Source organism: Carassius gibelio, chromosome B12, assembly GCF_023724105.1.
Source record: "Carassius gibelio isolate Cgi1373 ecotype wild population from Czech Republic chromosome B12, carGib1.2-hapl.c, whole genome shotgun sequence".
Lineage (NCBI taxonomy): Eukaryota > Metazoa > Chordata > Actinopteri > Cypriniformes > Cyprinidae > Carassius > Carassius gibelio.
This window is the reverse complement of record NC_068407.1, coordinates 6,693,992-6,720,992: the sequence shown is the minus strand read 5'-3', so window position 1 is coordinate 6,720,992 and position 27,001 is coordinate 6,693,992. Positions and strand designations below refer to the sequence as shown.

Sequence of the window (27,001 nt, the reverse complement as noted above, 5' to 3'; positions counted from 1 at the left end):
TTATTATTATTAAGTTTGAGGTGATAGAATAATGTTTTGATGGCTTGCTGTTGGCTAGCACTTGAATCTAAAAAAAATTATAAAATTGCATATTTTTTTTTTTTAATGACATGGAGTAGTATTTTGATCGGAATTGATTTCATGTTGCATCATTAAAAAGAAAACAATTTCAAAATATTAAATATTTATTTGCATATGCTGTTGACCTTCCTAAGGTGCTGTCCAGTGTAATTTAACTAAGATTTCGTTAAAAAATAAATAGCATTTAAAGGTACAGGTTGTAGGACCTGCCACTAGAGGGCACACGATAAAAATTGTGTGGTTTGATGACGCTAAGAAAGAGCATGGAGTGACGGGATTTGTTGTCTTCTACCCAACCGCTGACGGCCGTCAATCTGATGGAAAGATAAATCATGGATTTAACACAAGTTCAACGATTTGCGCAAGTAGATTACATACAAAGTAAATGCAAAGACGCGATCAGACTGTGGATCAGACTCATACTCGCGCGGGTCTAGAGACGTGATGCCCCGCGTTTGGTGTGTATGCCCCATTAAATACTAATCTTGTTGATCGTTATATAGTATAGGTTTTCTGTAAAGATACAAATCAAAACAACTCACCTGTCGAGTAAAACACAAGCAAGATCGGCATCTCTTTCTAGCTGAAGTTTGTCGCGAAGCTACTTCCGCATTTGTCCATACACTATTGTCATGTGGTTTCTAGGTCAGTAAAGGCTTCACTGCCCCGTGTCACTGTTTAGAATGGGAATTTTCTCATGATTTACAAGTAGTTGAAAACATTAGAGATATTGTTCGTAATCAGCTGGAAAAAATCTATAACAATAGCCTAGTGGTTTTTGGATTTTTTACTGCAAATACCTTTAAGTCAGATTACCCCCCCCCCCCCAATTAATAATTTACCTTCGTGTTCTCCAAAACTTGTATAACTTTCTTTCTTCTGGGGAAAATTAAATAATATGTTTTGATTTTGAAGAGACTTTCTGTCTTTTTTCCCTCTACAATAACTCTCAATGGTAACCAAAAAAGTTAAGTTTCTAAAATTCTTTCAAATATCTTCTTTTCAGGAGAAAGAATGTCATAGTAAACGATGACATCATTTTCATTTTTGGTTAAACTATTTATTTAAGGCCCAGTAAATGGTTTGTAAGAGTTAAGCCGAAATTGTAATTCATTGGAAAAAAAAAAAATGCAATGTTGTATGTACTATTTACACACAATTCCTATAATACTATATATTGAATAAAAGAAATTGCCATGCATGAACAAAATTACGTTCAAAGACATTTTATGATTATCAGCGAAATCTGAGGGGCTTTGACTGCTATCATCATCATCATCATTATCATCTCAGTGACCATTTCATTAAGCTTGAAACCCAAGCCGTGCGCCTCTCCACCTCCCACCCCTTTTTCCCGCCTACCTGTCTACAGCTAAATACATTCTTTCACTGCACTTATAGAAGAAGGCTGTCTGCTGTAGCCTCAGGGCTTTTGGAGGTGATGCTAAGTGCTGCAGCAGGAGCAACCATCTACTTCCGCTCCAAATGAGAGCTGACACCCGAGCCCAGAGATTGCCTCATAATCCCACGTCCTCACATGCACATTTCTTTCCTCTTCAGCACTTTTCAAATGGCCGTACGACATCAGTAAAAGTGCAGAAATTCTCAGTTTTGACTTCCTATATCTATATAGGAAGCCTTCTAGATTCTATCTGAATAAGCGAGGTGTAAAGTTACTTGTAATGCAGCTGGTTTGCAGGCCACCTGCTGTTTGTTTTTTCGGAGGCTGTGCAGCATGTTTTCAGGCTGCAGGTCATGTCTGTTTGTGTGTAACCGTGCCATAGCGTGCTCTCGCAGCTCCTCTTGCACTTGTTTACCACTTTGTGTTTATATGGCCACATCTCTCTCTCCCTCTCACTCTTTCTCTTCCCTCCTGCCTGATTCATTTTCTACCACAGCAATTACCAGGATTGATCCTTTCAGGGTCCACTTCCACTGCTCACGGTTTTACTGCAGGCCCTTTATTTATTCGTTGTTTCCTGTTGCCTCTCCAGCTAAGATCATCTTGGGTCTGATTGAACATTTGCCCCAAAGTGCTTTTAGTGGAAATGAGTATAACCCCACAGCGGAACTCGGCGGATGGAGGTGGGGCGTCCGAAAGCGAGGCAGGTTTGAGTTATCGCAGGTGTTTGAATGGCACGGTTGGCATACGGGATGTTTCTGCGTTGGTGATACATTGATCAGGCTGGAAGTGTTTTGGCTCTGACACCTGGGCTCCGAAATGGCCATTGAGTGAGAATGTGCTCTTTTTGTCTTTGCCCCGAGAGGACTCTATTTGTACCTCAGAGTTTTCCATCATGGATAAATCACAGAACATTGTGTGACTAAAGCCCCTCTTGACAATAGAACTCATCCGGCTCCTGTGGCGGTACTGGGGAGACAGTTTGGGGGAATGATACAGGCAGGAGCTCGGAAAAACACACCATGTCCCATCTCGCCTCTTTTAAGTACCTTTCATCTCCTTCACCTTCCACTCTCTTCGATGCAACCTCGAGCAGTCGTCTTGTTAATAACAATATTTATACAAATCTAATTGCTCTCTCATCAATGCATGTCTCTTCAGCGGCACGTCAGAAGGGCAGTGGAAACAGCAGGGTTTGGCGGTGGGATTATATTTAGCTAGATCTGGCTCCCCAGTGGATTAATTAAATGTTGTGAGAGGGGTGCAGTGCAGTCTGGGTAAACCGCAGGGCTGTAATTTCTCCTGCCAGCAGTGCCGCTCAGTGGGCAGGTTAAGTCACAGATTAAGGGTTGCATGGCTGGTGCGGAGAGGAGGAGATGCTGGGTGGTGGCTCATTAGGTACGACTCCCACTGTGTTCGGAGAAGTAGTGGGAATAGGGAAAAGAAAGGAGGGGAAAACAGAAGGAAAACAAACAACCGTTTTCACCATCACAGGGCGACCGTATGTTTACCAAGTGCTGGCGAAGAGAAGAGTTTGACTGACGTCGTGGAGAACCTCTACATCCAGAGCTGTCAGAGCAGAAAACAAAAAGTCCCTCTTCAGTCTAGTGCTAAAGGATAGATGGGTAAATTGAGAAACTGTGGGCATTCTGAACATGCTGTACTTGTGTTAAATGTGTGGTCTTTTTCACACCATTTTATTCAGCATTAATTTATACTTTTTGCTCCAAGTGAAAATGCTTTCAGGTATCTATAGAAACAGTATATGTATGTTTTTTAACACATACATTTATTATATACAGATCGCATTAGAACTATATTTATATTTACTTATTAGTTTTTCAGATGTCTAGTTTTTTGTTTTTTAAGCTACATGTACCTCAGACCCAGAAGCTGAATCTTAGATATACCTTTATTATATAATGTAAATAATATAGATTTATTAAATAAACACAGATACATATATACAGTATATATAAATTATGATCTAAACAAAGAGTCAAATAAACCAGTGCAGAATTTATTGTGAGACTTTCTCAGAATGCAAAATATATACTAATATTTTTGGTATCACTTTAATCACAACCAACACATGACTCAATGCTCATTTTATTTTTTATTTTTTTCATTTTTATTATGTTCTTGTTTGCTATGGACACAACAATGTTAGCTAACAACATGCTTGAAAAGAAATATACAAATATAAGGGATATGTAAGTTATATATATGTGATGTTTGCAGAAGGTTAAAAAAATAAGACTCATAATGAGAGTGTGAAACATCTGAACAGGTAACAGTAGAAGCAGCCTGACAGTGAGGGAGTGAGGGACTTGTTATTTTGCCATTGTATGTATTTACAGTAGTATGTGGGATGTATGTGTTTGTGTGCGTATACACACCTGGTCTTGACCCCTTCAATAATTACTAACCAGCAGACGAGATTCCCACCCTACCCCATCACCTCTCTCCCCATCCGTGTGTTTTACTGACCCTCGTCTCCTAGAGCTGCCCAGAACCTCCCTCAGCTCTCCCACAGGCAATTAACCTCCCACACACACACCTCTGAAAAATGATCAGCCTATTCAGTAATTACTCATTGTAGATTACGCATAGATTTTACTCATTCTTCTGTGCCCTACAACCCAAATCCTGAGACTCCAGAAAAAAGGGGTCATTTTTGGCTTGCATCTTGGGTGGATGTGGTTAACCAATCCCAGTATCCAGAATGAACCAAAAGCGACACAATCACCTCATTGCTTTTTCAAATCTCACGCTTCATCATTGATTTGAAAGCAATGCATCACCAAAACTTTTAGCCCTTCATTAATGCACATTAAGAAATGTTCATCCAAAGATGACTTTGTGGCTTGCTTTTTAGCATCAGTGCAAGCACGCAGTGGCCACGGTTGTCATCTTATTAGGGGCACTGCGGCTAAATGTGATCATTATCTCCAGTGAGAGGGCTGCAAATGAAAGCAATCGTGTGCGGAGATAGGAGGGCCAACTTAGCAGCATGTGCGGAATTGTCTTATTTCAATTAATTTCACTGCTAATGCGCTGGATGGCTGTGATTTTAACATAGATGATTTCAATAAGCAGAGCATTGCAGCAGAACGCATCGTTCTCTCATAAGAGGTCAGCCAAGACAGTACGCCTTGGCCAATACTGCAGCCACAGTGCTTTCGGCATCCTTCGCAGTCTCTTAAAGAAACCCATAATCCTTTGAGTGTGCGTTTGTGGCCCCCTCAGGCTCCTGTGATCAAGTTGACCACTTGAAGCGAATTGTAAAATGTTTAATTGCCCCATCTAGTCCTATTCTTCTATTTATTGTTTGTACCCTAGAGACATTTTGACAGCAGTAGCTTCTCTGGACAGTCATGTTTCTATACGATATATTCCCCCGCTGGACCTCTGTAGCATTATTTAAATCCTTCACAGGCTTTTGCGCTGCTGTATTTAGGCTCCCCATGGATCACCACGTTCCGTTTTCCCACTGGAATGTCCATTGGCAGGCTCTTTCCATTGGCAGGATTTCTTCTCCTCTTAAACCGCACTCGGAAAGTTGCTCAAAGAGAGAAAAGTAACTTTTCTGCTTTTTTTTTTTTTGCTAACTCGAAATAATTTCTCCACCACGTTTTAGCAGCAGACTTTGCAGGCGCCAGTCGCAGCGCATTTGCATTCTGCTAATGTCACTGGTTTAACATGATCTCCGCTCCTTCCCCTCCCTTCTGTGGCAGTCGTAGACTCGACTTCGTATTCGTAATGCTTTGACTCTAAGCATGGTAAATTAATGTTTGCTTTCGGTTCTGCTGACTAGGCAGAATGTGCCCTATGGCACTTCATAATTACTCATAAGCTCGAGATCAAATCAAAATAAATGGCTGGATTTTCCCAAAGTGAGACCTTGGGAACGCACTTTAGAAGAACAAATTATTCACAATGCAGTCAGAGCATGAAGAGAGGGTCTATGAAGTAACGTGCTCCTTAGAGTGCCGCATATTAATCATTTAGAAACCCACCTGAAGTAGCGTTGAGAGTTGTTTGACTGAGGCCTTGATGACCATGTTTACAGTGCATTGATAAATCCGAATGAGCATTTCATAGACAGGTATAAAGCGAGCAATGCATCCGAAGACGTTTGATCGGCGAGCTAGAACAGCAACTAGTGAAAATCAAGTGTGTAACATGCGTTCACATCCTTGTTAACAACATTTTAATGTAAAGACGCCATATTTTCCCTACCTTCGAATATCGATGCCCTCCTGCCTTGCGGGTTTGTTTTTTAATAGATCCAGTTAACGCATCCTTGGCATATTGTGCATGAACTGCAGCTGGTTCTACGGCGCGCTTGCATGGGTAGAGCCCATTTTTGCTGAGTCATCTGCCTGGCACACACAGGCTAGCAAACAGAGGAGCAGTCATTAATTTAGTCCTTCTTTTCTCTGTTTCATTGCTGCTTCTGCTGAGGATGCACATGCGGACACAAAGGTTTATTCAAATCATTAAAGGCATGCATGCATGCAAAGCTAATCATTTGACCTTTGGTTTTTCTTGCTCTGTGGAGAGACAAAGGCTTGGAGCCTTTGTGGTGGAGCGCATTATTTATATCATGTGATTTATGATTAGAGTGTTAATATACAAAACGCAAACGCAGACAGAGATCAATATGAAACAAATAACTAAAACCCTAAATTAGCACAGAGCTGCTTTTTTTTAAACAGACTTGGCTTTGAACAGGCTGTTGCTAGCAACAGCGTTGTGCAGTCTTCAGAATTGAATTGAGAATTCTTTAAATTCCTTTCAAATTCAGTTCCTGGATTTTAGTTAGGTATAAAGATAAGTTTATGTAACAAAATTTTAACTCGCAGAAACAATATATATATATATATATATATATATATATATATATAGCTATGTATTTTCAAATAAATTTAGATATTCATACAATTCTTAAATTCAATTATTTATTAGAACAAGTAAAATCCAATTCTATTTACATTAATTTTTTCTTAATTTTAACTCTCACTACCAGTGCATTTTAAACCCTGCGTTCTGATGCGGAACTTTGGGGAATAGTTTAAGATCCACCTTGCCTTAACATCAGAGCATTTTAGCTCCTGGGGTGATTCTGTCACAGCATCTACATTTAGGTCAACATCAATAAAGTCCTCGCGAACAGGCGCGGAGTCCGCTATGACTCAAGACAGCCATTATATGCCTGGGATGTGTGGACTGATGGTGATCAATTAGTGTAATAAACCACTGATCAGAGAGCTGGTCTTCAGTGTGACAGAGTAATCTGGTTTCTAATCCAGGCCTGGACTGCAGGGACACGCCAGGATGGAGAAGTCCCTCTATTATACATCAGTAACATGCGAGGCAGCGATCGATGATGCTGTTCATGACTGTAGTGTGCACTGCGCACAACATCTCGCTCCTGATCCCATCAGTGCCAATCGTTTACTTATTCATCGCTTCAATCATTTATAATTCAGGGATTTATTTGATGAATGCGTGTCACACTTAGAGACTCGTAAATGTGCCGAGTGATTCACATTACGGTGACGTTGCTGTACCAGGCGGACTCGAGATGCGGTCGCTGTGTACTTAAAGCAGCGGAGGTGAAGTTTGCAGGTGTCAGGCCTGATATGCTTGCCCTGGGCAATGTGGGGGAAAAAAAGGTCCATTGAACTGTTCAGAGTTTGGAGAGCTAGTCTCCTCCCGCCCCCCTCTCTCATCGTTTCTATCCAGTCACTTGATTTCTTCTGCTGCTGTCTGTGCACTCATGCAGAATTAGCTTATTTGTCAGCGGGTTGCGCCTCAGAGCCCTGGTGCACATCTCCAAATCCATTTCCAGAAGCGAAGCACAAAGGACGTTGTCCTTATGTCATGACGACAGATTTGCTGAGCCTCCCCGATCCGAATGCAATGCAGGAAAATGGTCCCATCGCTCCTGCGGGGGTCTATGGAGCACTAATGAATGGGCTTCTGGCTGTGAGGAGTTCTCATTGCACCTTTTTTTTATTATTATGATTATTACTATTGAGTGTAAGCTACATTTTTCCCTTCTTCCTCTAAACCCAAGGTGCTCTGTAAACATGACTCATACGTTCAGCTCCTGCAAAAGAGAGATGACTTCTCTCACAAATGTATATATCTGAGGAACTACTTTTGCTCGTGTGAAAAAAAAACATGTTTTTTGGCCTCTGATTTTGACCAGAAGCGCTTCTCCAAAATACTAACAATTTTAGGAGCTGTTCCCACAGGATGCAATACTGGATTTAAAACAGCCAGATGCAGCACAGAGGAATGGAACAGATCGCATGGGGTCTTGAGAAACTTTATTTATAAAGTTTAACCTTTTTTTTTTTTTTTTTTTTTTTTTTGCTTCACGTTGTGGTGCTCATGATTTAAAACCACTGTTAATATTTCACAGTTTAATGTTATAGGTGGTTCTTTTGTCCATTACATTTTGTCATTATGATATTATGAAATTTTAACCAGTTTTACTTAATTACTTAAATGGAATAAATAAATTGAATTTTAGTTGATGCTAAACAAAATATTAATTTATTTTTTAATGTGTTTGTGTTTTATGTCATTTAATAATTAAAAAAAAAAGTTAAATATTTTGAAACAATATTATTGTATTTCAAACTGTATTTTATTCCTGAGTTTTCAGCAGCTGTTTTTCCAGTCTTCAGTGTCACATAGATTGGCTGTCACTTTTGATTGGTTAATGCACTCTACTGAAAGTAATAATTCATTCCTGAGAACAAGAAAAAAAAATAGCAAAAACATTTGAACTGTAGAATATGAACATTAAAGAGTATGGTTAAGTTATTACATTTGGACTGGCAGATTCACATATCGATCATTGTTTCTTAATTTTCAACCATTCATGGAGATTGCCTTTATTCATTTATTTATTTAAAAAAATATATATATTAACCTCTAAGCGGTATGTAAACAACAACAACAAAAATGGCTACACAAGTCAAACCCAGTAGTCAAAGGTGTCTGTTTATTGCTTTTTCATACACTAACTAGTGATACCCACTTAGGTTTCCTTTATGAATGTCCCCTTACTTTTGCATATATTCACCAATGTTCTTTTGAAACATAAATTAATAATTTGTAAAATCTCCATATTAGTCCTAAATCACACCCTCATAAATGTTTGTTATATTCACCTGTTCTGTGCCCATACACTGATAATTGTTTTTGCCATTTGACTTTGTATCCTCCCTCTATTTGCCTGATGTCACAAGCTGGATGTGGGACTTCCTCAGCAGGTGTTGTTTTTTAAATGAATCCAAAATCTCTGTGGAGGCCTTCCTCCTCCTCACCTCCTCAAAGCAACAACAATAGCTGGTTACAGCGTAATGAATGGCTAAATCACACCTGCTTTGTTTACTCATTTGTGACTGTCACACTGGTCTCTGTTCATGGATTCCAGGAACTTTAGGCTTGTGCTTCCCAAAGGTTCCACATCTGAAAAGCCACACAGTGTGAGCTGAAAAATGACTCTGCAAATGAGTTCTTCTTTTTCTTTTTTCTTCAAAGAGACCACTAAAAAAGATGGAGCACCCCAACAAATCCATACGGTTTCACCAGGGCAGGCGAATATGCATGAATGTTAGCCCTCACCTGTTCCTAGTGACAACAAACAACTCCATCCCTATAGCATTAGCTCAGAGCAGATGCTCTAATGAACATCTCAGTGCCATGGGAGGAGATGGGAGCAACATGAAACATACAGAACAGTCTTACTGTATATGTTTCTGTACTCAGTAGCAGGAGTCCTGACAATCTTAAATGCTAGCTTCTGACATCAGACATACAGTATAAAGGGAGGAAACAAAGTAAAATGGCAAAGAAATACATCAGCACATACTGAGAAACGTCACTACTGTAAATATTTTGGAAACAACAAAAATTGATCTAACTAGTGATACCCACTTAGGTTTCCTTTATGAATGTCCCCTTACTTTTGCATATATTCACCAATGTTCTTTTGAAACATAAATTAATAATTTGTAAAATCTCCATATTAGTCCCAAATAAACAGGGGGATTCTAATAGAGACTGAGATTCTACTCAGCTTTATTTCTGCTGAGAAATACACGTCACTAAATATTTTGAAACCTTAAACATTTCTGCAATTTTTTATTTTTCATCTTTTTTCTGACTTGTCATTCCATTTGTATTATCTAATGCATGTTATACTCATTACATTTTATATAATCATAATATTTTGCAAATAATTAATTTTTGTATTTTATTTATTTATTTATTTTATTGAACTCGTATCCCCTGTTCTTCTGAAAAAATGCACGTTGTAATGATTTATATTTTGGAAAGAATACAAATGGAATTTGGAGTATTTTCCCATTTTATTTTTAAGACTTCTTATTTTTTCCCCATCTTTAATTTTTTAAAGAAGAATCCTGAGAAGGTTTATAAACCCTGTTTCTAGTTGAGAATTATATATAATTTCTATTTGGGAAGGAATTGAAACATTTGTTGTCCTTTTTTGTTCTAAGAAATGCACATTCTACAGTAACAATTATACTGCTGTGATTTTTCGGTAGCCTGTCTGAAATTAGTTTGTTTATTAGGAAAAAAAGACATCTGCCAAATACATACACTGAAGACTGGATGAGTGAATGTTGGAAAAAATAAGTTAAACTTTACAATACATGAAGCAGAAGACAGTTATAATTTGTAATAATATCTCACGGTTTTACTCTATTTGTGATCAATTAAATACAGCCTTGGTAAGCATAACAGACTTGCCATTTAACGAAACATTTAAAAATATCTTTCTGACCCCAAACTTTTGAACGGTAGTGTAAATGTAAGGAGATCATCCGATGTCTTTACATGCCTGTGAAGTCATTGACCACCTGGACAACAAGGCAGAAGCCAGACACTTTGACCCTTTGTGGTATGTCCCAGCCTGTTTGATTAATTAGTGCGGTGATGAGAATATATAGAAAGGTGAGGAGTGCATTACTCCCTCCTGAACACACGCTCAATACCTTTACCCATCTATTGAAGAGAAGGAAGGTTGTCTACAGGAAATGGGGCCTGCATACAGAGCGAGTCTATGTTTAATGTCAGACTGCACACACACCAGCTGTGTGCAATAAGCAGCGGTGTTTTGAATACTCTAATACTTGCTGAAGGAACTCTATTAGAATCCCCCTGTTTATTTGGCGGCACTGAACACGGAGAAGTCTTATTATGAAGCTCGTAGATAGATAATCCAACCTCACGATAGTCTAACCCACAGGGCGGCCATTAATAATAATCTACGGGATCTTATCTCACTTAATAATGCAATTAGTGGCTGAGTGCATCGACTTGAGCTGTAATGTTTAGGGTCCGCAGTTCAGGCCAGGTGTTCCATCATCCCTTAATGTTCTGACAATTTACTGGCAGTGAATGAGATTCACAACAGCGATCCTCTGGATGTAAACGATAAGCGTGATTTGTTTGCCGAAGGGCGACGCGTCACGGAAATGTGGATTCTTCTTGTTTTCGTGTCACGTTTATTGATTACATTTTATAATATGAACATATTGTGCAAAACACACCCAGTGTATTCCCCTAATAAATTCCCCTGACCAAGGTCGGGCATTGTGGGCAGATCATGAGGTATAGATCAGCATTGGCTGTTCTATTTGATGTATTTCTCTTGACTTGTTATCTCTCTAAGCATCTGTTTCTTGTTACAAAGTGATGGCATAGTATCTGAAATGGAGACAGAGTTCCTAACCAGCCAGTTATGAGCATCAGAGGTTATTATTGAATACCTGTCTACTTTGTTATCCAGAGCCCTTTGTTTCCTCAAACTCCCCTGTTCCGCGGCACTGTGGCGTTACAGCAGGTCAGAGCTCTCTCGTGAGCCGTTCTGTTATCATAGATATTTATTGTCTCTGTATACCACATCCAACTCTGCCTTAATATTACATTGGTTGCTCTGAGCATGTTGGCCGTTTCAGCTCCAGTTGCCTTCTTAAAGGAACATAAACCTTCAAATGATGTCATTGTTTGATTTTTTCTTCAGTCTTTTCAGTATAATGAAAGGACTAAGAACCTGCTCTCTTAGCTGAGAAAAAAAGTATAATACAAGTGGTCAATATGACTCCTGCACTTTATTTCAAGTCTTCTAAAGTCATATGATTCCTTTTGTGTGTTGAATATACCCATTTTTATTTTTCAATTTCAAAGGTCATTGTTCATTAAAAGCTTGACATCTGTTCTATAGTATAGATGTCCTATTCATGAATGATTCACAAATCTTTTGAGTCAAATCTTTCCAGTGATTCGTTTTCTGAATGATTCAGACTGGGGTTCGACTCACTGGTTCTTGCAGCCTACTGAAGTATAACAATTTTGGTTTGTTCATAACACAAAACCATCATGTGTTTTAAAAATATTTAAAATGATAATACATTTTTATAGTGCTTTATGGTCTTTTTTATGCTTTTTGAAGCATGACAGTCCCTGGTTCCCATACACTTCACTTTTATCCAAAAAAGTTGCTCAGATTTCCTCTTTTACTGTTTCACGGAAGAAAGAAATGCATTCAAGTCTGGAAAAAAAAAAATGAGGATGGGCAAATAATGCCAGAATTTGTATTTTTTGAGTGAACTATCCTTTTAAATCACGCTCATTGGAGGGTTTGGGAGATGTTTCAAACTTAGTCATGGTAACTTAAACACGTCGTGTTTCTGAATGCTGCTCTACATCAAAACCTACTGCGTGTGATTCAATATAGCAAAAACATATGGGGCCAATGGGTTTTATGAACCCCCGCCAAGATGAGAGAGACTGATCGAAGATCGCCCCCTCCACACGACCCTGAGTGGAAATGGCTTTAATCTGCGTTGTCGTGAAAAATGAGGGTGGAGGGAGAGAAGAAAGAGAAAACAAACTTGTTATTCTGGCCTTTACCTATTACTGATAACTTGGCCTGGCATCGTCAGACAGGCAGGTGGCACATTATGCCAGTGGAGGAGAGGTACCTGCTGGCAGAGCAGGCAGGCAGAAAGAGAAAGACTGAGGGAGAGGGAGAGAACAAGGGTGAGGTGGTGGAAAAACAAGAGCTGAAAAGAGAATGATGGAGTGCGTTTGAATGGTCAGGTAGTTAATGCTTTATGAGATTGGGCCGAGAAGGTGGTGGAATGCAGTGTGAGCAGTATTACGCCACATAAATCTGGAGGCCTGCGTTTGCACTTAATTACCTGAGCCCTGTGCATACCTATAGCTCTTCCCTAATGGCCAGCTCTCATAGCCCCTCTCATGCCACAGGCCACAGGCCACAGAGGCCATTTGCACACTGTGTATGTGCTGTGTGTCAGGCCACATACTCCATACACCAGTTGATTTAGAAACAGTCCAGGTGTTTTAATCAATCATATTTATTTTGCTTTTACATTTCACAAATGCATGTTTATACAATTTGTGACTTTGTTTTTCTTTTAACTTTTCGTGACCTAAATGACGTTATTTGTGTTCCAGTGCTCAGGCATTTGTCAGATATAAAGTCATAAAAATAAATAAATATGCATTGGTGAGATATAGTCACAAATACAATAAATATAATGTTTTTATTTACCTTTTTATTTTCTGTATAATACATATTTTTCACATAATTGTAAGTATATTTCACTAATGCATATGTGACTTCATTTCACAAGTATATATTTATTTATCTATCATTACTGTGACTTTAAATCTCACAAATCTCACTAAAGCCTGTTTATTTCTCATAACTGTAATTTGTTCTCATATTTTAAGAACTATATCAGCTCTTAAAATAGTAATCAAATTGTGTATAATCTGTGACTTCAAATCGCACGAATGCATATTCATTTTTAATTAATTTGACTCACATGTGCATATTTGGTTCGTAATTGTGACTTTATATTAAGCGACTTTTGAAACTCACAAATGCATATTTATTTCTCATAGTTATGACTTCATATTGCAAGTGCAAATACATTTTTAGGTTTATTTCATAAATGCTTTTATCTCATAACTATAAATCATAGATCTCACAATAGTGACTTTATTTTTACATTCATGGATTTGTTGTCATACTGATTGTCATTACATCACAAATTCAAGAGTGACTCCTGTATTCAATTATCACATGGAATTACAATTTAAGGAATTTATGCCTGCATTTTAATGATGTGTTCACTCTGTTTGCATTGTTCATGTGGGCATTGAGCAAATCTCCCCAAAAGTAGCAGTTACAGCATGTTGTAGCATGCATGTTATTATGATTGCCTCACTTTACAACCAAATGGTTTCAGAATATATATATATATATATATATATATATATATATATATATATATATATATATATATATATATATATATATATATATATATATATATATATATACCTGAGAACAGTGAGAAGTAATTTTTTTTTCACATGGATTTATAGTATACCATTGAATAATGTCTGAATACATAAGCTTAAGCAACAAAATATTGTTTATTTTTGTTCAACCAAGTCTAGCAGAAGTGTAGCAATAGCATATTTAGAAACAATAAAAAAATAGTACATTTCAGAAATTCATGCATAAGATGGTTCCCGTCAGGGGGGCCTGCTTTTGAGCTGCCCGTTATGGATTTAACGATTTCCCTGGTGTGCACGGTGGCTTCAAACCCCAGGATCCGTGTAACGCTGCCATCTGAACGCCTCCCATTGACCTTGGAGATTATTGCTAGACTAGGCAGCAGAAAAGTTATGCTATATCTTAGTCAGGAGCTGTCTTCTATCAATGAGATGCTGTGTTGGCCATCGATCGGTTCTATGCCAGGACACAGCGCTTGATTGATGCTTGGCGAGTGGCGGGCTAGCCTGGAGGACAGCCTTGGGAGAAAACAGAGGCACTCTGCTTTTCCAGCACCTAAAGTCTAATGGCTATAATGATGGAATGTGTATGGAGACTCTTTGACCACCAAGAATCCCATACCCAATTACCCCTTTTTATTTGGTTCTGTAGGTTGATTTGATTTAGTTTTTTTATTATTATTATTATTGTTAAGATCAGATCTTTGAACTTCAGGCTGTCTGAGGCCTTGACAATCTAGTGTATTTTAGACTCTTCATAAATACCTCATCAAGACTTTTTCAGTGATGGTGGTCATAAATTATAAACTTGCTACAGCGACCTGTGTACATTCTCATCATTATCCCACTACCTTTCCCTTCCAAATGGTTTGGTCCTTGTTATATGATGTAATGAAACCAGCTTACACCCTTTCTTGAGAGCTGTCAGTCAGTTGTGGCACCAAGTAATGAGTTGCATTACCAAGGTCCTCCAGGGGTCCTTGTCAAGACACTTGTGCTAAATAAAATACACTTACGAAGAACAGCAGGGTCAAAGTAAGGCTGTCGAACCATTGAGACTTCAATTGAGAATGCCATTTCAAATCCAGTACAATCCCTGAATTGAAACTGAAAATGAATTGAGGTGGAAAAATACAGAGTTTTAATTTAAATGTGATTACAATTGGAAGGGGATGGATGGATGGATGGATGGATGGATGGATGGATGGATGGATGGATAGATAGATAGATAGATAGATAGATAGATAGATAGATAGATAGATAGATAGATAGATAGATAGATAGATAGATAGATAGATAGATAGATAGATAGATAGATAGATAGATAGATAGAAGTTGTTTATTTTTATCCACTGCTGCTGTATATGGGTTTGAATGCTATTTTGGCAGATAACGTTGATGTATTTGTTTAGAGACACATCTGTCAGTTTTCTGGGCCTGAAACATCAAACACATTTACTGTCATTGGCTGATGACTGTCTGAATTGTAGAGAATTTTTTTTTTTTTTTTTAACTAGGATGAGATGTAACATTGAAATCCCTTTGTGTTGCCAGTCAGGATGTATCACAGTCATTTAATTTGCCAAAGCCTCCAGCTCTGGCACAATTTCCAGACATATTAAAGATCTAAAGATCACTTCTTTTTATCTTTGAATGTTTGCGCGTGTTTGTGCAGTGTGTGTGTGTGTGTATGTGTGTGTCTTGGTCCTGCCTGACCCTGGTCTTGTTAAGGGAATGCCTCTGTGTGGTCAGTCCACTGGAGAACACAGGTTGTCAGGTCAGGCCCAATCAATCAGCTTTGATCTTTAATAGACCCTCTCCCCAAGCTCCTCAATTAGACCTCCTGTGCTGGATTTTCCAATACAAGGTATCCTGAGGCTAGCTAAGGGATCACACTATTTGTGACTTACACACAAGCGCACACATACATGGCCACATTCACTCACACACATTCAAAAGCACTTCCTCTGTTAAGGACATCCAATGTGGCTGTTTATATGCGTTTATCATGTGTTCAAAATCAATGCATTGTGATGAATAGCAGTAGTTCTCACCTGGTGGAAGGTCAGCTCTGGTCGCAGACAGTTGAGGGAAAGAGAACAAAATTATAGATTTAAATTATGATAAATATGATAGCTTATTATATGTATTATATATATTATATTTATATATACATATAAATGTACTATATTTATTTATGTTTAAATGTCGTTGTCAGTAAGGTTTTTATTTTAATATAAAATAAATATATAAGAAATATAAAGCAGTATAAAAATATTACAACTGGATTTGTATTCAAATAAATTCAGCTTTGGTGAGCATAAAATATTTATTTAAAAATCGTTTAAATTGTACTTATTGTAATGTATAAAATGTGTAATGCATAAAATGTATATGATATTCAGGCTAATACTAATGCAAAAATGGCGTAGTGTTTATTTCATGTATTTGTTGGGTAATTTCTCACCTCTGTTATTTATGCAATGTAGATAATGGGAATATTGAGAAATTCTATGTATAGTACGACCTCGGTCGTGAAGCAAAGCTAGTAAACCAGTGATGGCAAAATAATAGTTATAAAATGCATTAAGAAACTACTTTTATCTTTTACATACTAAAAATAGAGAGCAACACCATTTCATAAAAAATAATAATAATAATAATAATAAGATTTACAAAAAACTGCAAAATCTATGCTACTCTATGGTATATGGTTTTAAAAATAAATAAAAAATGATATTTAAACTTGCATAACAAGCTTTTTATTTGCCTTTATTGGCTATTTTGGGTTTTATGTATATATATTTGTAGGAGTGTTGCAACTGTTATTTTATTTTAATGCACAACGAGCGGCACAATAGTTCTTAAAATTTGATCTAAATTAAGTTTAGTGCTTATTGTTACCATTGTGATTATATTGCCACACGCTATTTACATCTCTAATCCAGCCAGTAGCGATTAGGTTCAAGGTGTGCTTTCATCACCTTACAGCATTTCTCAGTTACTGTCATCCTCAGAATTCTCTCTCACACACACACACATACAGACAGTATATGAAAACTGACAGAGGAGTTTGAACTCGAAGCCTCTGTGACTCTTGACTCCTGGGAATCTTTTGGTGTCTGTGGGTGACAAAACAGAGCAGATCAAGAACGAGCCGCAAATTTCCAGTCTTCTTGAGAAAAGAGTCCTCAGCAGCATACCGACTACTCTTGCAGCTAGCTTTTTTTCTTTCTTGGTTTTTTCTCTCCCTCTAAATCAAGTTGCAGCTCTTGCTATACAATATAAATGAATCAAGTCTGGAAAGGTGCTTTTTGATGCTTTTGAGTGATTGTTGGGGAGCGATACAGTACAGCTGTCAGAAATATGTCTCTTTTTCTCTGTAGCCATCCGTTTCAGCTACGTGGATATGTCTGTTTGCTTATGTGTTGTGCATTCTCGCTTCATCAAGTGCCAGAGGTCTTTTTTATTGGAAATGGCATGTGTGTTTAAAGGGATAGTTCATCCAAAAATGAAAATTCTGTCATTAGTTACTCACCCTCATGTTGTTCCAAACCCGTAAGATCTTTGTTCTTCTTCAGAACACAAATGAAGATACATAGACAGCAAGGGTACTGCCACATTCAAGACTCAGAAACATAGTAAGGACATCGTTAAAATGGCCCATGTGACATCAGTGGTTCCACATATATATACACACACGCACACACATATACATGTATATATTTAACAAAATATATTTAATATAAATTTGTATTTAAATACAGTAAATATAATATGTATTGCTGGGCAATGATTAATCGCTTCGAAAAAAAAAAAGTTTTTGTATATATAACTGTGTATTATGTATATATAAAGACACACATACAGTATATATTTTAAAAAATGTTCATATAATTTATATTATATAAAAATATATTGAATATATAAACTAAAATTTTCTTTAATATGTACATGCATAATAAATATATACAATACACACACATATACTACATACACAAAAACTTAATCATGATTAATCGTTGCCCAGCACTAATATTAGGTCAACACAAACTTTTATTTTGGATGTGATTGATAGATTTGACAGCATTTATATGTATATATGAATTATTTTAGATTACAAAAAGTATTATTGGGGTTAAATATTTACATATGAACAATTTATATATATATATATATATATATATATATATATATATATATATATATATATATATATATATATATATATATATATATATATATATATATATATATATATATATATATAGTGTTTATTTATTTATTTATTTATTTTCTGTATACATTTTTCATTTTGCTCCATCAATATCTATATCTAGTCTGTTATTGTAATTACAAAGTAAAAACTAAAAACTAAGTAGCAGGTACAGCTAGGGTCTCTTTGGGCTGGACGCTTGTTCATGTCGTGAGATGTATGGTCAAAGCAGCACTCATTTTGGTGGTCTGTGCACACAAATCTGAAGCAAGTGCAGGGAGACAGAGAGAGAGAGCATACTGGAGGGGGCTTTCCAGCTGTCTCTGGTAGCATGCCAGTGGGATGACATGGGGCTCTGAAGTCTTGGGGGGGGGGGGGGGGGGATTGGGGCTGGCTGGGGACGAACCTGCGGAATGGCACACTGGAGATATGCAAAACGCTAATGATCCTCGCCCTCCCCCTGCCGGGACGGTTCTCTCTGCCAGGCTGCTCCAAGTGGTCCGTTCCACTGGGGATTCTCACCAGCAGGCCCAGGTATCCATGATTGCTTTTTAATGTGTGGCTCTTGGCCAATGGGAGCAGGGATTTTCATCAAGTATGACTGCAGAAATATTAAACTAGCCTGGGATTATTTTTCAGTCACAGTCCATTAAGCTGTAGGGGGAAGTGGAGCCAGGAGCTTGCTCCTGCCTGCACAAGTTAGGCCAATTAGGGTTCTAATTTTTTATTAATACGCTGCAATGTTAAATAAACATGCAAACAGCTTTCGTGTTGTATGCCAATTAAATGCTGTTTTATTTGACTGCCACTTTAATCAGGCGGCTGCACAGGGGGAGGATATGCAGTTTAATTAAATTGTATTACTCTGCATTTCCTGTCAAGGCTCTTTTATGATTTCAGAGTAATCTATAAGGACATCAACCATTGATTTACTCATATCTTAATAAATTATGCCGGTCCGTACCATTGCGAAACTCGGCACATGGGAGAATCGTAAAGCAAAAGGGCGGAAACAAAGAAACGAGCAGTGGGAAGCGGGCGCGAGTCATTTTTTATCATGCGGCAGAACAGCACCCCCCACAAACAATCATCTCCCAACTATGGCAGGGAGAAAGTTTCAAAAGCTCATTTTGCCCGATTTTATCGCTTCTCCTGTTCCATCAATATTGCCTTCTGGTTGATTTTTAATTTCAGGTTGGAGACCTCAGCATATTTAGTGCTCGGCTGATGACATTGTATTTATTTAGTGCTCTCGTCAATAGTGCGCTCAAGTGCAAAAAGTCCCTTACTGGGTTTTATACAAATAAGTCAAAATCTCAGTGTACGTACACACCCACCCACACACACACACACACACACACACACACACACACACCCACACATATGTATATATATGTATATGTATATATATATATATATATATATATATATATATATATATATATATATATATATATATATATATATATATATATATATATATATATATATATATATATATATATATATATATATACTGTATACACAAGCTAAATTAATTAACCACAGGTAATTTTGTGATTCAAAAAGTTATGATTTAGAATGTTCTTATATATTAAACATTTTAAAGAGTGGGCCCTGGCCCCTTGGTTTACTTTATTTTACCAGAAAAAAATTAATTAATTAAGAGTGACTATAGAAGTCAATGTACAGGACAGTTTTGTTTGATTTCAATTACACTTTTTCTCACTTTTTGTTTTTGCCACAATTTTAAGACCCCATTGTAAGTTACAAAATCATCTGTATTGGTGATAATGATGACAGCAATGATTATGATCATTATATTCCACTATTGTGAACCCGTAAACCACAAATGATAATGATTAGTCATGATTAGGCTGATTGACAAATTGCATGAATTAAAAGATAATAATTCAGTGCTCTCTAGGCCAGTATTTTCCCATGACGATATTTACAGCGTCCAGGCTCTACGACACCTTACGAGTTGGTATTTGTGTGTTTGTACACATGGTCTCTCTAGACTTCAGGAAGGCGGAGGTAGCGGCTGAAACAGTGGCAGCATACGGTTATTAATGCCTTGCGTCCCTTGCAGCTATGTCTGCCGCCACAGCTTCATGCTGTATTAATCAGAGTGCCGGCACGGACTGCCCCTCCAACTGCACATGATTAAGTAGGACTGGAGCAGTGTTTAAACAGACACAGCCACACTCCCCGCTCTGAAACAAGGCATTTGAGCATCCCCAAGGTACAGGAGGGGTAATGAATACATCGTTTGGAGAAGCGTTGTGATGCCCTGGAGAGGGCTCTGGAAGAAGAGGACTACTTTTTCTCCAGCCCTTGTGAATCAGGCTCTGGCCCAGAAACAGGCAGGGTGGGACTGCCATATGGACAGGCTGGTGTGGCTAGTGTGTTTGGGTTGGACAGATGTCCTGACAGCGCTGCCCCGCTGAGAGGAAGGGCCAAGTCCACCGGTCTAGTATCAGAGCTATGCCAGAACAGATCCGGGTCAGTGTGGCTAATGGAAGCACAGGCCCAGGACAGGATGGCCACTGCCAGAGCCACAAGGCTTGTGGGAGGAAGCTTCCAGCCGGAAGAATACAGACATTATGTCATCCCTGTTGCTCGCTTGGCAATAACAAGCGCAAAATTTTGATATATTTTGCAGTGTTGTGGGTAGTTATTTTTATACAGCGGCCCCTAAAAGTATTTAAGCACTTGCACCACATTTAAAAAATTTTTTTTAATGTCAGTGCATTATGCAGCAAAATTTCAAACCAAGTGTCATCCGTGTTAGAGAAAGATACTGTAAGCACGCTTATCAAGCAAAACATTGTTTGAATTCTAAAATAATATACATATAGATTCTCAGACACATTCTAGCTGTTAAATGTTGGTGGATTTTCACCATAGACTGTATAAAAACATGGACGTAGTGTCCGTGAGCGTTTTTGAAGCCAAAAGTAGGCAGAGAGGGCCATCGCCATCCTGGCAGTGTGTCACCGCACGTCACTCCCGAATAATCAAAAATGAGCAAAAAGGCAAGAGCTAGTTGCTGAAACCACGCCCACCTAGCGCGACAGCGGTGACAGTAGCGGCAAACCACCTGTCAAGTGGCCGCGCACTTAATTATGCAGAACTTTAAGGCTTAATATAATTTAAACGGATGAGTTATAAAAAAAAATCACCCCCCTCAAAGTTGTCACGAATGGCAAAATTAGCTATATAGACCAAACTCATTTTCTGAACCAGGCTGTAAACGGTTTTTTTTTTTTTTCTGCTGTAAAGTTGGCCATTTTAATTGGGGAGTCTATGGGATTGATTCCCTTTTGCAGCCAGCCTCTAGCGGCCAGTCGATGAATTGCAGTTTAAATCACTTCCTTGTTGGCTTCAAGAGAGAGAGTGCTGTTTGATTCATTTTCTGTAGTTCTAATGTCCATTTTGGGAATATGAGCATTTCTCTTTCAGCGATTGCTGTCAGTTATAAATGGAATCTTTTCATTTGGTACATTAGAATCTAATATTTCAAAATGAACAAGAGGACCCAAACTATACAGTTCCAGTGCTGTTTATTTTACAAATCAACAAAACATAAACTATATATTAAAATAAATAAAATTTCCTATGCAAAGCTGTGTAAATATAGGAGTTTTTAGTCAGAAATCACTAGTATTTTTTTTTTTTTTACAAATACTGTAATTACAAAGAAACGGCAAGTGAACATGACATTTTGAAGTACACTAGAAAGACTGAAGATTTAACTATTTTCTTGTAAAATGTTCTAAAAATCTTAGTTTTATTTACAACATGTAGAAATAATTTTGCTTATACAACAAAACACATAATCACAGCTGTGCTGATGATTATTCATCATTACATCATTAGATTACACATGATCTAAGCTGTGCTTAGAAAAAATAGATTGCGAGTGCTCTTATGCAACAGGACAGTCATGTGTGTCGCTCCCGAACAAATCAGCATTTACAAAAAATCATTTGAATGAATGATTCAGTGATGCACTCAATCACTTGACTTGAAGTATTAATTTAGGACTCATCACTTAATTTTGTAATTCTTATTTGTTTTTCAATTGTACTACACCATTTGCACAATGTGTTTTTGATAAATTGAAAGTATATTTGTTTTTTTATCAGATTACCCATAGGACAAATGTGTGTTTTCTTGCTATTATTTTGCAATACACATCCTTTTTATCTCTTCGCATTCAATTTGGATTCCGAACTTTTATTAAATATGAATTATCTTGCTGCTGAATCGCATATTCAACAGTGGAGCATATGTTGTTTCACTGATGAAAAATGGCGCAGGAAAAGCTGGCTAGAATAAACATATTGATCTTGGGATTTTAGCCATCAAAGTTGAGATTGTTTAAATAAAGATTGCAATCAATTAGTGAGAATGTTTTACCCAAACGTTTGTGGAATATGATAACATACCTATGTTTACTCTGCAGTGAAACCTTGTGAAAAATAAGTGTCTCAATTGATATATATATATATATATATATATATATAGCATGCATGTTACTAGAATATTAGTGATATTAGAATATTAGAAATGTATTAGTGCTAATAAAGAACATATTAATGCCTTATACTTGACCTTATTCTACATCCCTAATCTTACCCAATACCTAAACCTAACAACTATCTTACTAACTACTAATTAAGCAGCAAATTAAGAATTTATTGAGAGAAATGTTGTAGTTAATAGTTAACAAGTGTTACCTATTCTAAAGTGTCACCATATATATATATATATATATATATATATATATATATATATATATATATATATATATTATTCATACATTTGTTTTTCTGTTAAAGCCTTTGCCAAGTGATTTCCACATTTCTAGAGTTGTTTTATAGTGTACATTTCTATTTATGTTTCTTCTTTGATTATTATGTTATCATGGCCCTAGAATCCTACATTCTTGCGTCACACTTGAGATTCAAAGCCGCGTACTTCAACACAGATCAGGCAAGGATCTTTCACGGCACTTATTGTCATCCTTGCAGAGAAATGCGAGATAATGCAGTCTCAGTTTCAACCTAAACTACTCCATTCTTCTTTATGATGGCGCAGCGACTCGCCGACAAACCCCTGAACGAGATATGCCGATGGCAGATTTAGATGTGATGACACTCTTTTCTGCCTTAAATCAAACTGTTATTGCCTCCTTATCAAACCAAAAATACTCCCTCTCACACACTGTTTATGACAACTTTGACATTTGGCTCAGTTTTTAAAGCTCTTGTCAAATTCGCCAAACTGCAGGGCAGAGTGAGATAGAGAGAGTAAGGAAATATTGTCAGAGAGAGAGTGAGCAGGGGGCTTTAAAGACAAAGTGCAAGTGGGAAAACCAGGGGAAAGGAAAAAAAGAAACAGGGAGATCAGCCTGGGGGGTTGTTGTAATGTATCTGCAGTGTAACATGTCAGTGCAGCTTTACTTTACCGCATCCTCATCTCGCCGTCAATAATTAATCACAGGTGAGGCATGGTGAGAAACATGCCCACGGATGCCAAAGGAGCTTCAACCGGTGCCAACAGACAGCAGGGAAGCCTCAAACACAATGACAGCCATCCCTCCCCGCCTCGAGTCTCACCTTACGACATGTTCCTGTGATGCAACGCGCCACAGTCTGAATTACATCACCTGCGAAAAGAGCAGGAACACAGCTCGGCCTCCAAATCTCTGGTGAAGCGGCTGTTTTATTGCTAATTAGGCCGTATCTTTTTACTCCTAGACACCAAAAAAATCAGCCACATGTATCATGGATATAAATGCGTTATAGTTGTGATCGATTGGCTGTAGCATGGCCCTGTGGCATGAATATTCATGAGGTGATGTATAGAAAGGGAGGGAGTGGCATCAGAGGCTCGTGGTGTGTGATCCGTGGACTTTACAGTCACTGCCGGGTAGCCTGCGGCTAGCAGCCACCATAAACAATAACGCAAGGCCCATTTATAACACTAAAACTCATGTGTCGCCGCAGTCACAAAGAGCACAAGTGACATTTTAATGGGCCTTTTTACTTTTTGTTTTTCAATAATGAATGCATGGCTTGCTGTGGTGCGCTCCACAATATGCGCTTCACTATTGTTTTGAGGCATAATGCAGATTTTTGCTGTACTTGGCATTTATAGGGAATAATTTAATACACATCGCAATCTTCGCACTCGCTTCTCTGAGTCTGCTCTCAGACTGGAGAATGTTTTTTTTTTAACTGAACTGCTGGGATATGGTGTGTGTATTTGTGTGTAGTGGTGTGATGTCAGAGTTATGTTTTCTTTTTGTCTTTTTGAGTAACGATCATTGTGTTTGTGTGTGTGTACTGGTATATATGGTTTATGAGAACACAAATGTGTATAATGACATGGGTACTAGAACGTAAACATGGTTTATGAGGACACCTCCTGTGTCCCTATAAAACAAATGGCTTAACTATGTTTCATGAAATTCAAAAATTGCCAGTAGTTTTCTATACTATAGAGTTTGTACAGTATAAAAACCATTACACCTATGGAGAGTCCCCTTAAAACACAAGTGCAAGTGTGTGTGTGTGTGTGTGTGTGTGTGTTACCCAAAGGAGGTTGAATGCAGCTGTTAGTTTGCTTTGCTGTGTAAGCAGGGCTGACCCCACTGTTGATCACATGCCAAGCTCTTCTCCTCCTCTCCTCGTGCCACTCACACACTGACTGATAACAGCAGAGAGAAGATTGTTTATGGATGTGACATATTCAGATTGTCAGAGAAATGTTTTTGTTTGTCTCTTACATTTGGAACATCAAAGAAATTATATCATTCCCTTTCTTCTTTTTGTTTTTTCCACTCCTTCCATACTTATTTTTTCTTTGCATTCTTCATTTCAAGTCCTTTATACTTTCTTTCTTTCTTTCTTTCTTTCTTTCTTTCTTTCTTTCTTTCTTTGTCTTTCTTTCCTTTTTCTTTCTTTCCCTCCTTTATCTTTAATTTCTTACTTGCTTTTATTTACTTCCTTCCTTCCTTCTTTCCTTCCTTTCTTCCATTGTTTTCCTTAATGTACCATGTCCATTCTTTCTTATCCTACAGTATTTTTTCCTTTGTTTGTTTTTCCTTCCTTTCTTCCTATTATTATTTTTTTCTTCCTATATAACTTCTTTTATTACATTTGTATTTTTTATGTTGTACTTCCTTTGTTTTTTTCATTCCTCCCTCCTTTGCATCCTTATTTTCATTATTTTTTTACTTCCTTCCTTCCTTCCTTCCTTCCTTCCTTCCATTTGCTTTCCATTTTTAATTATTTCCTACACTTTTTCCTCCTCCTTTTCTTGCTTCCTTTGTTTTCCTTCTTACTTCCCTCCTTCCTTTTTCCATTCTTATTTTTTCTTTACATCCTACCTTAATTGCCTATTTAGCTCTTTTTCTATTCTATCTTCATTTCTGTCATTATAATAATTATTATTTGTTTCTAGTCCTTGTATATTGCTGTTTTACCTGTTCCATATATATATATATATATATATATTGTTTGTTTGTTTTTCTTCTGCAGAAACCAAACCAGGAAACGGGCTGTGTAAAACAGGAAGCATTGCTCTCTTTGGAAACGTAGTGTACAGTGGGCTGCTGAACGATCACTTCTGGCATTTCGGGGTGCCCCTTGTCACAAGACTGGTAAGTGGATGCCACCCTTTGTGTTTTGCAGATTGGTGGCATGGTTGGCACTGCCTCTTTGCTCCCTTTGCCACCTCAGGATCTCTTGCTGGCAGGTGGAATTTGGCATCAGTTGTGTTTTGGCTGGGCAGGACTTGAACCAGAGGTATCCATTTTTTTATACAGACCAGTGTGGCAAGGTTTATTTAGCTTCAGCTCTGACAGCTACGCCCAAACTCAGACAACAGTAGTAGAAAGGGAATAGGGATGATCTTGCAGCTGCGTATCATGTTCTCCTTCCTGATTTCCCTGTCTGCCTTCTTTCTCAATGATGCAAGATCTAAATGAGTAGATAATGCATTGGCATATGATGTGTCTGTTTAAGAACTGAATATTAGTTGGCTACTCAAGTTTTAATTAAACTGTAATCTTAGCGCATGTCAGTGCCTCTGTCCTATTATGAATTGATAAATATTGATGCTCTGTCTTCCTCCGAAATATGTCAAACACAATTAGCATACAGGCAGGGAAAGACAGGGAGAAAGCAGTGCTGGAGCAATTTACTGCCTTATACTCGATTAAGATAAAAAAGGATTTGGAGGATCAGAAGTATAAATCTCTTTTTTCGCTGCTTTCCCAATTGAGCGTGCAGACGTGTTTCAGACAAAAACTTTAGCCACAGAATTGGGATGTAATTCAACTGCTGTCTGCTGGGAGAATGTAGCATCATTTGATTCTGATCAGAATGTTGAGATTTGTCCATATATCAACATGATCATTATTTTTGTGTTTGTCTGAAATTTTTGGCGAAACAAAATTCACACACATTTCACATGTTTTTTTTTTTTTTTTTTTTTTTTTTTTTTTTTTTTTTTGTCAACACATGAATAGGAATGCTGCTTGACTTAAGGTTATGTGTTTCACACAGCTAAAAACCTCAGTTTGTCCTTACTAAGGGGTCAGGGGTTTGCTAGTTATCACAGACCTTCAAGCCCTTACTCGTAGAAGCTGATACACTATTCTGTGGGCAAAAACCTTGAGAGACATTTATAATTAGCCATGTATAATTACTAAACTTACTATTTTGCCAACAACATATAAATCCTGAGCATTTCATTATATTAGATTTTTTTTTTTTGATGGCCCTTTAAAGTGTAAAATTAGATATTTGCACCTTTCCACCTTCCCCTCATGTCACAGCTCAAGATAGATGTTAGTAAATGGCTTGGGACCAGATGGTTTGCTGATCTTTCAAGCTGGTCTA

The 27,001-nt window shown here is 37.6% G+C and overlaps 1 long non-coding RNA gene across 1 annotated transcript in view; it reads left to right on the top strand.

Moving 5' to 3' along the window:
* Nucleotides 1–25,759, top strand: part of LOC127969482 (uncharacterized) — a 253,389-nt gene extending 227,630 nt beyond the window's left edge. The window contains exon 5 of the long non-coding RNA XR_008156277.1: nt 25,637–25,759. This is a non-coding gene — a long non-coding RNA (uncharacterized LOC127969482). The remainder of the gene's footprint in view (nt 1–25,636) is intronic.
* The last annotated feature ends 1,242 nt before the right edge of the window (nt 25,760–27,001 follow it).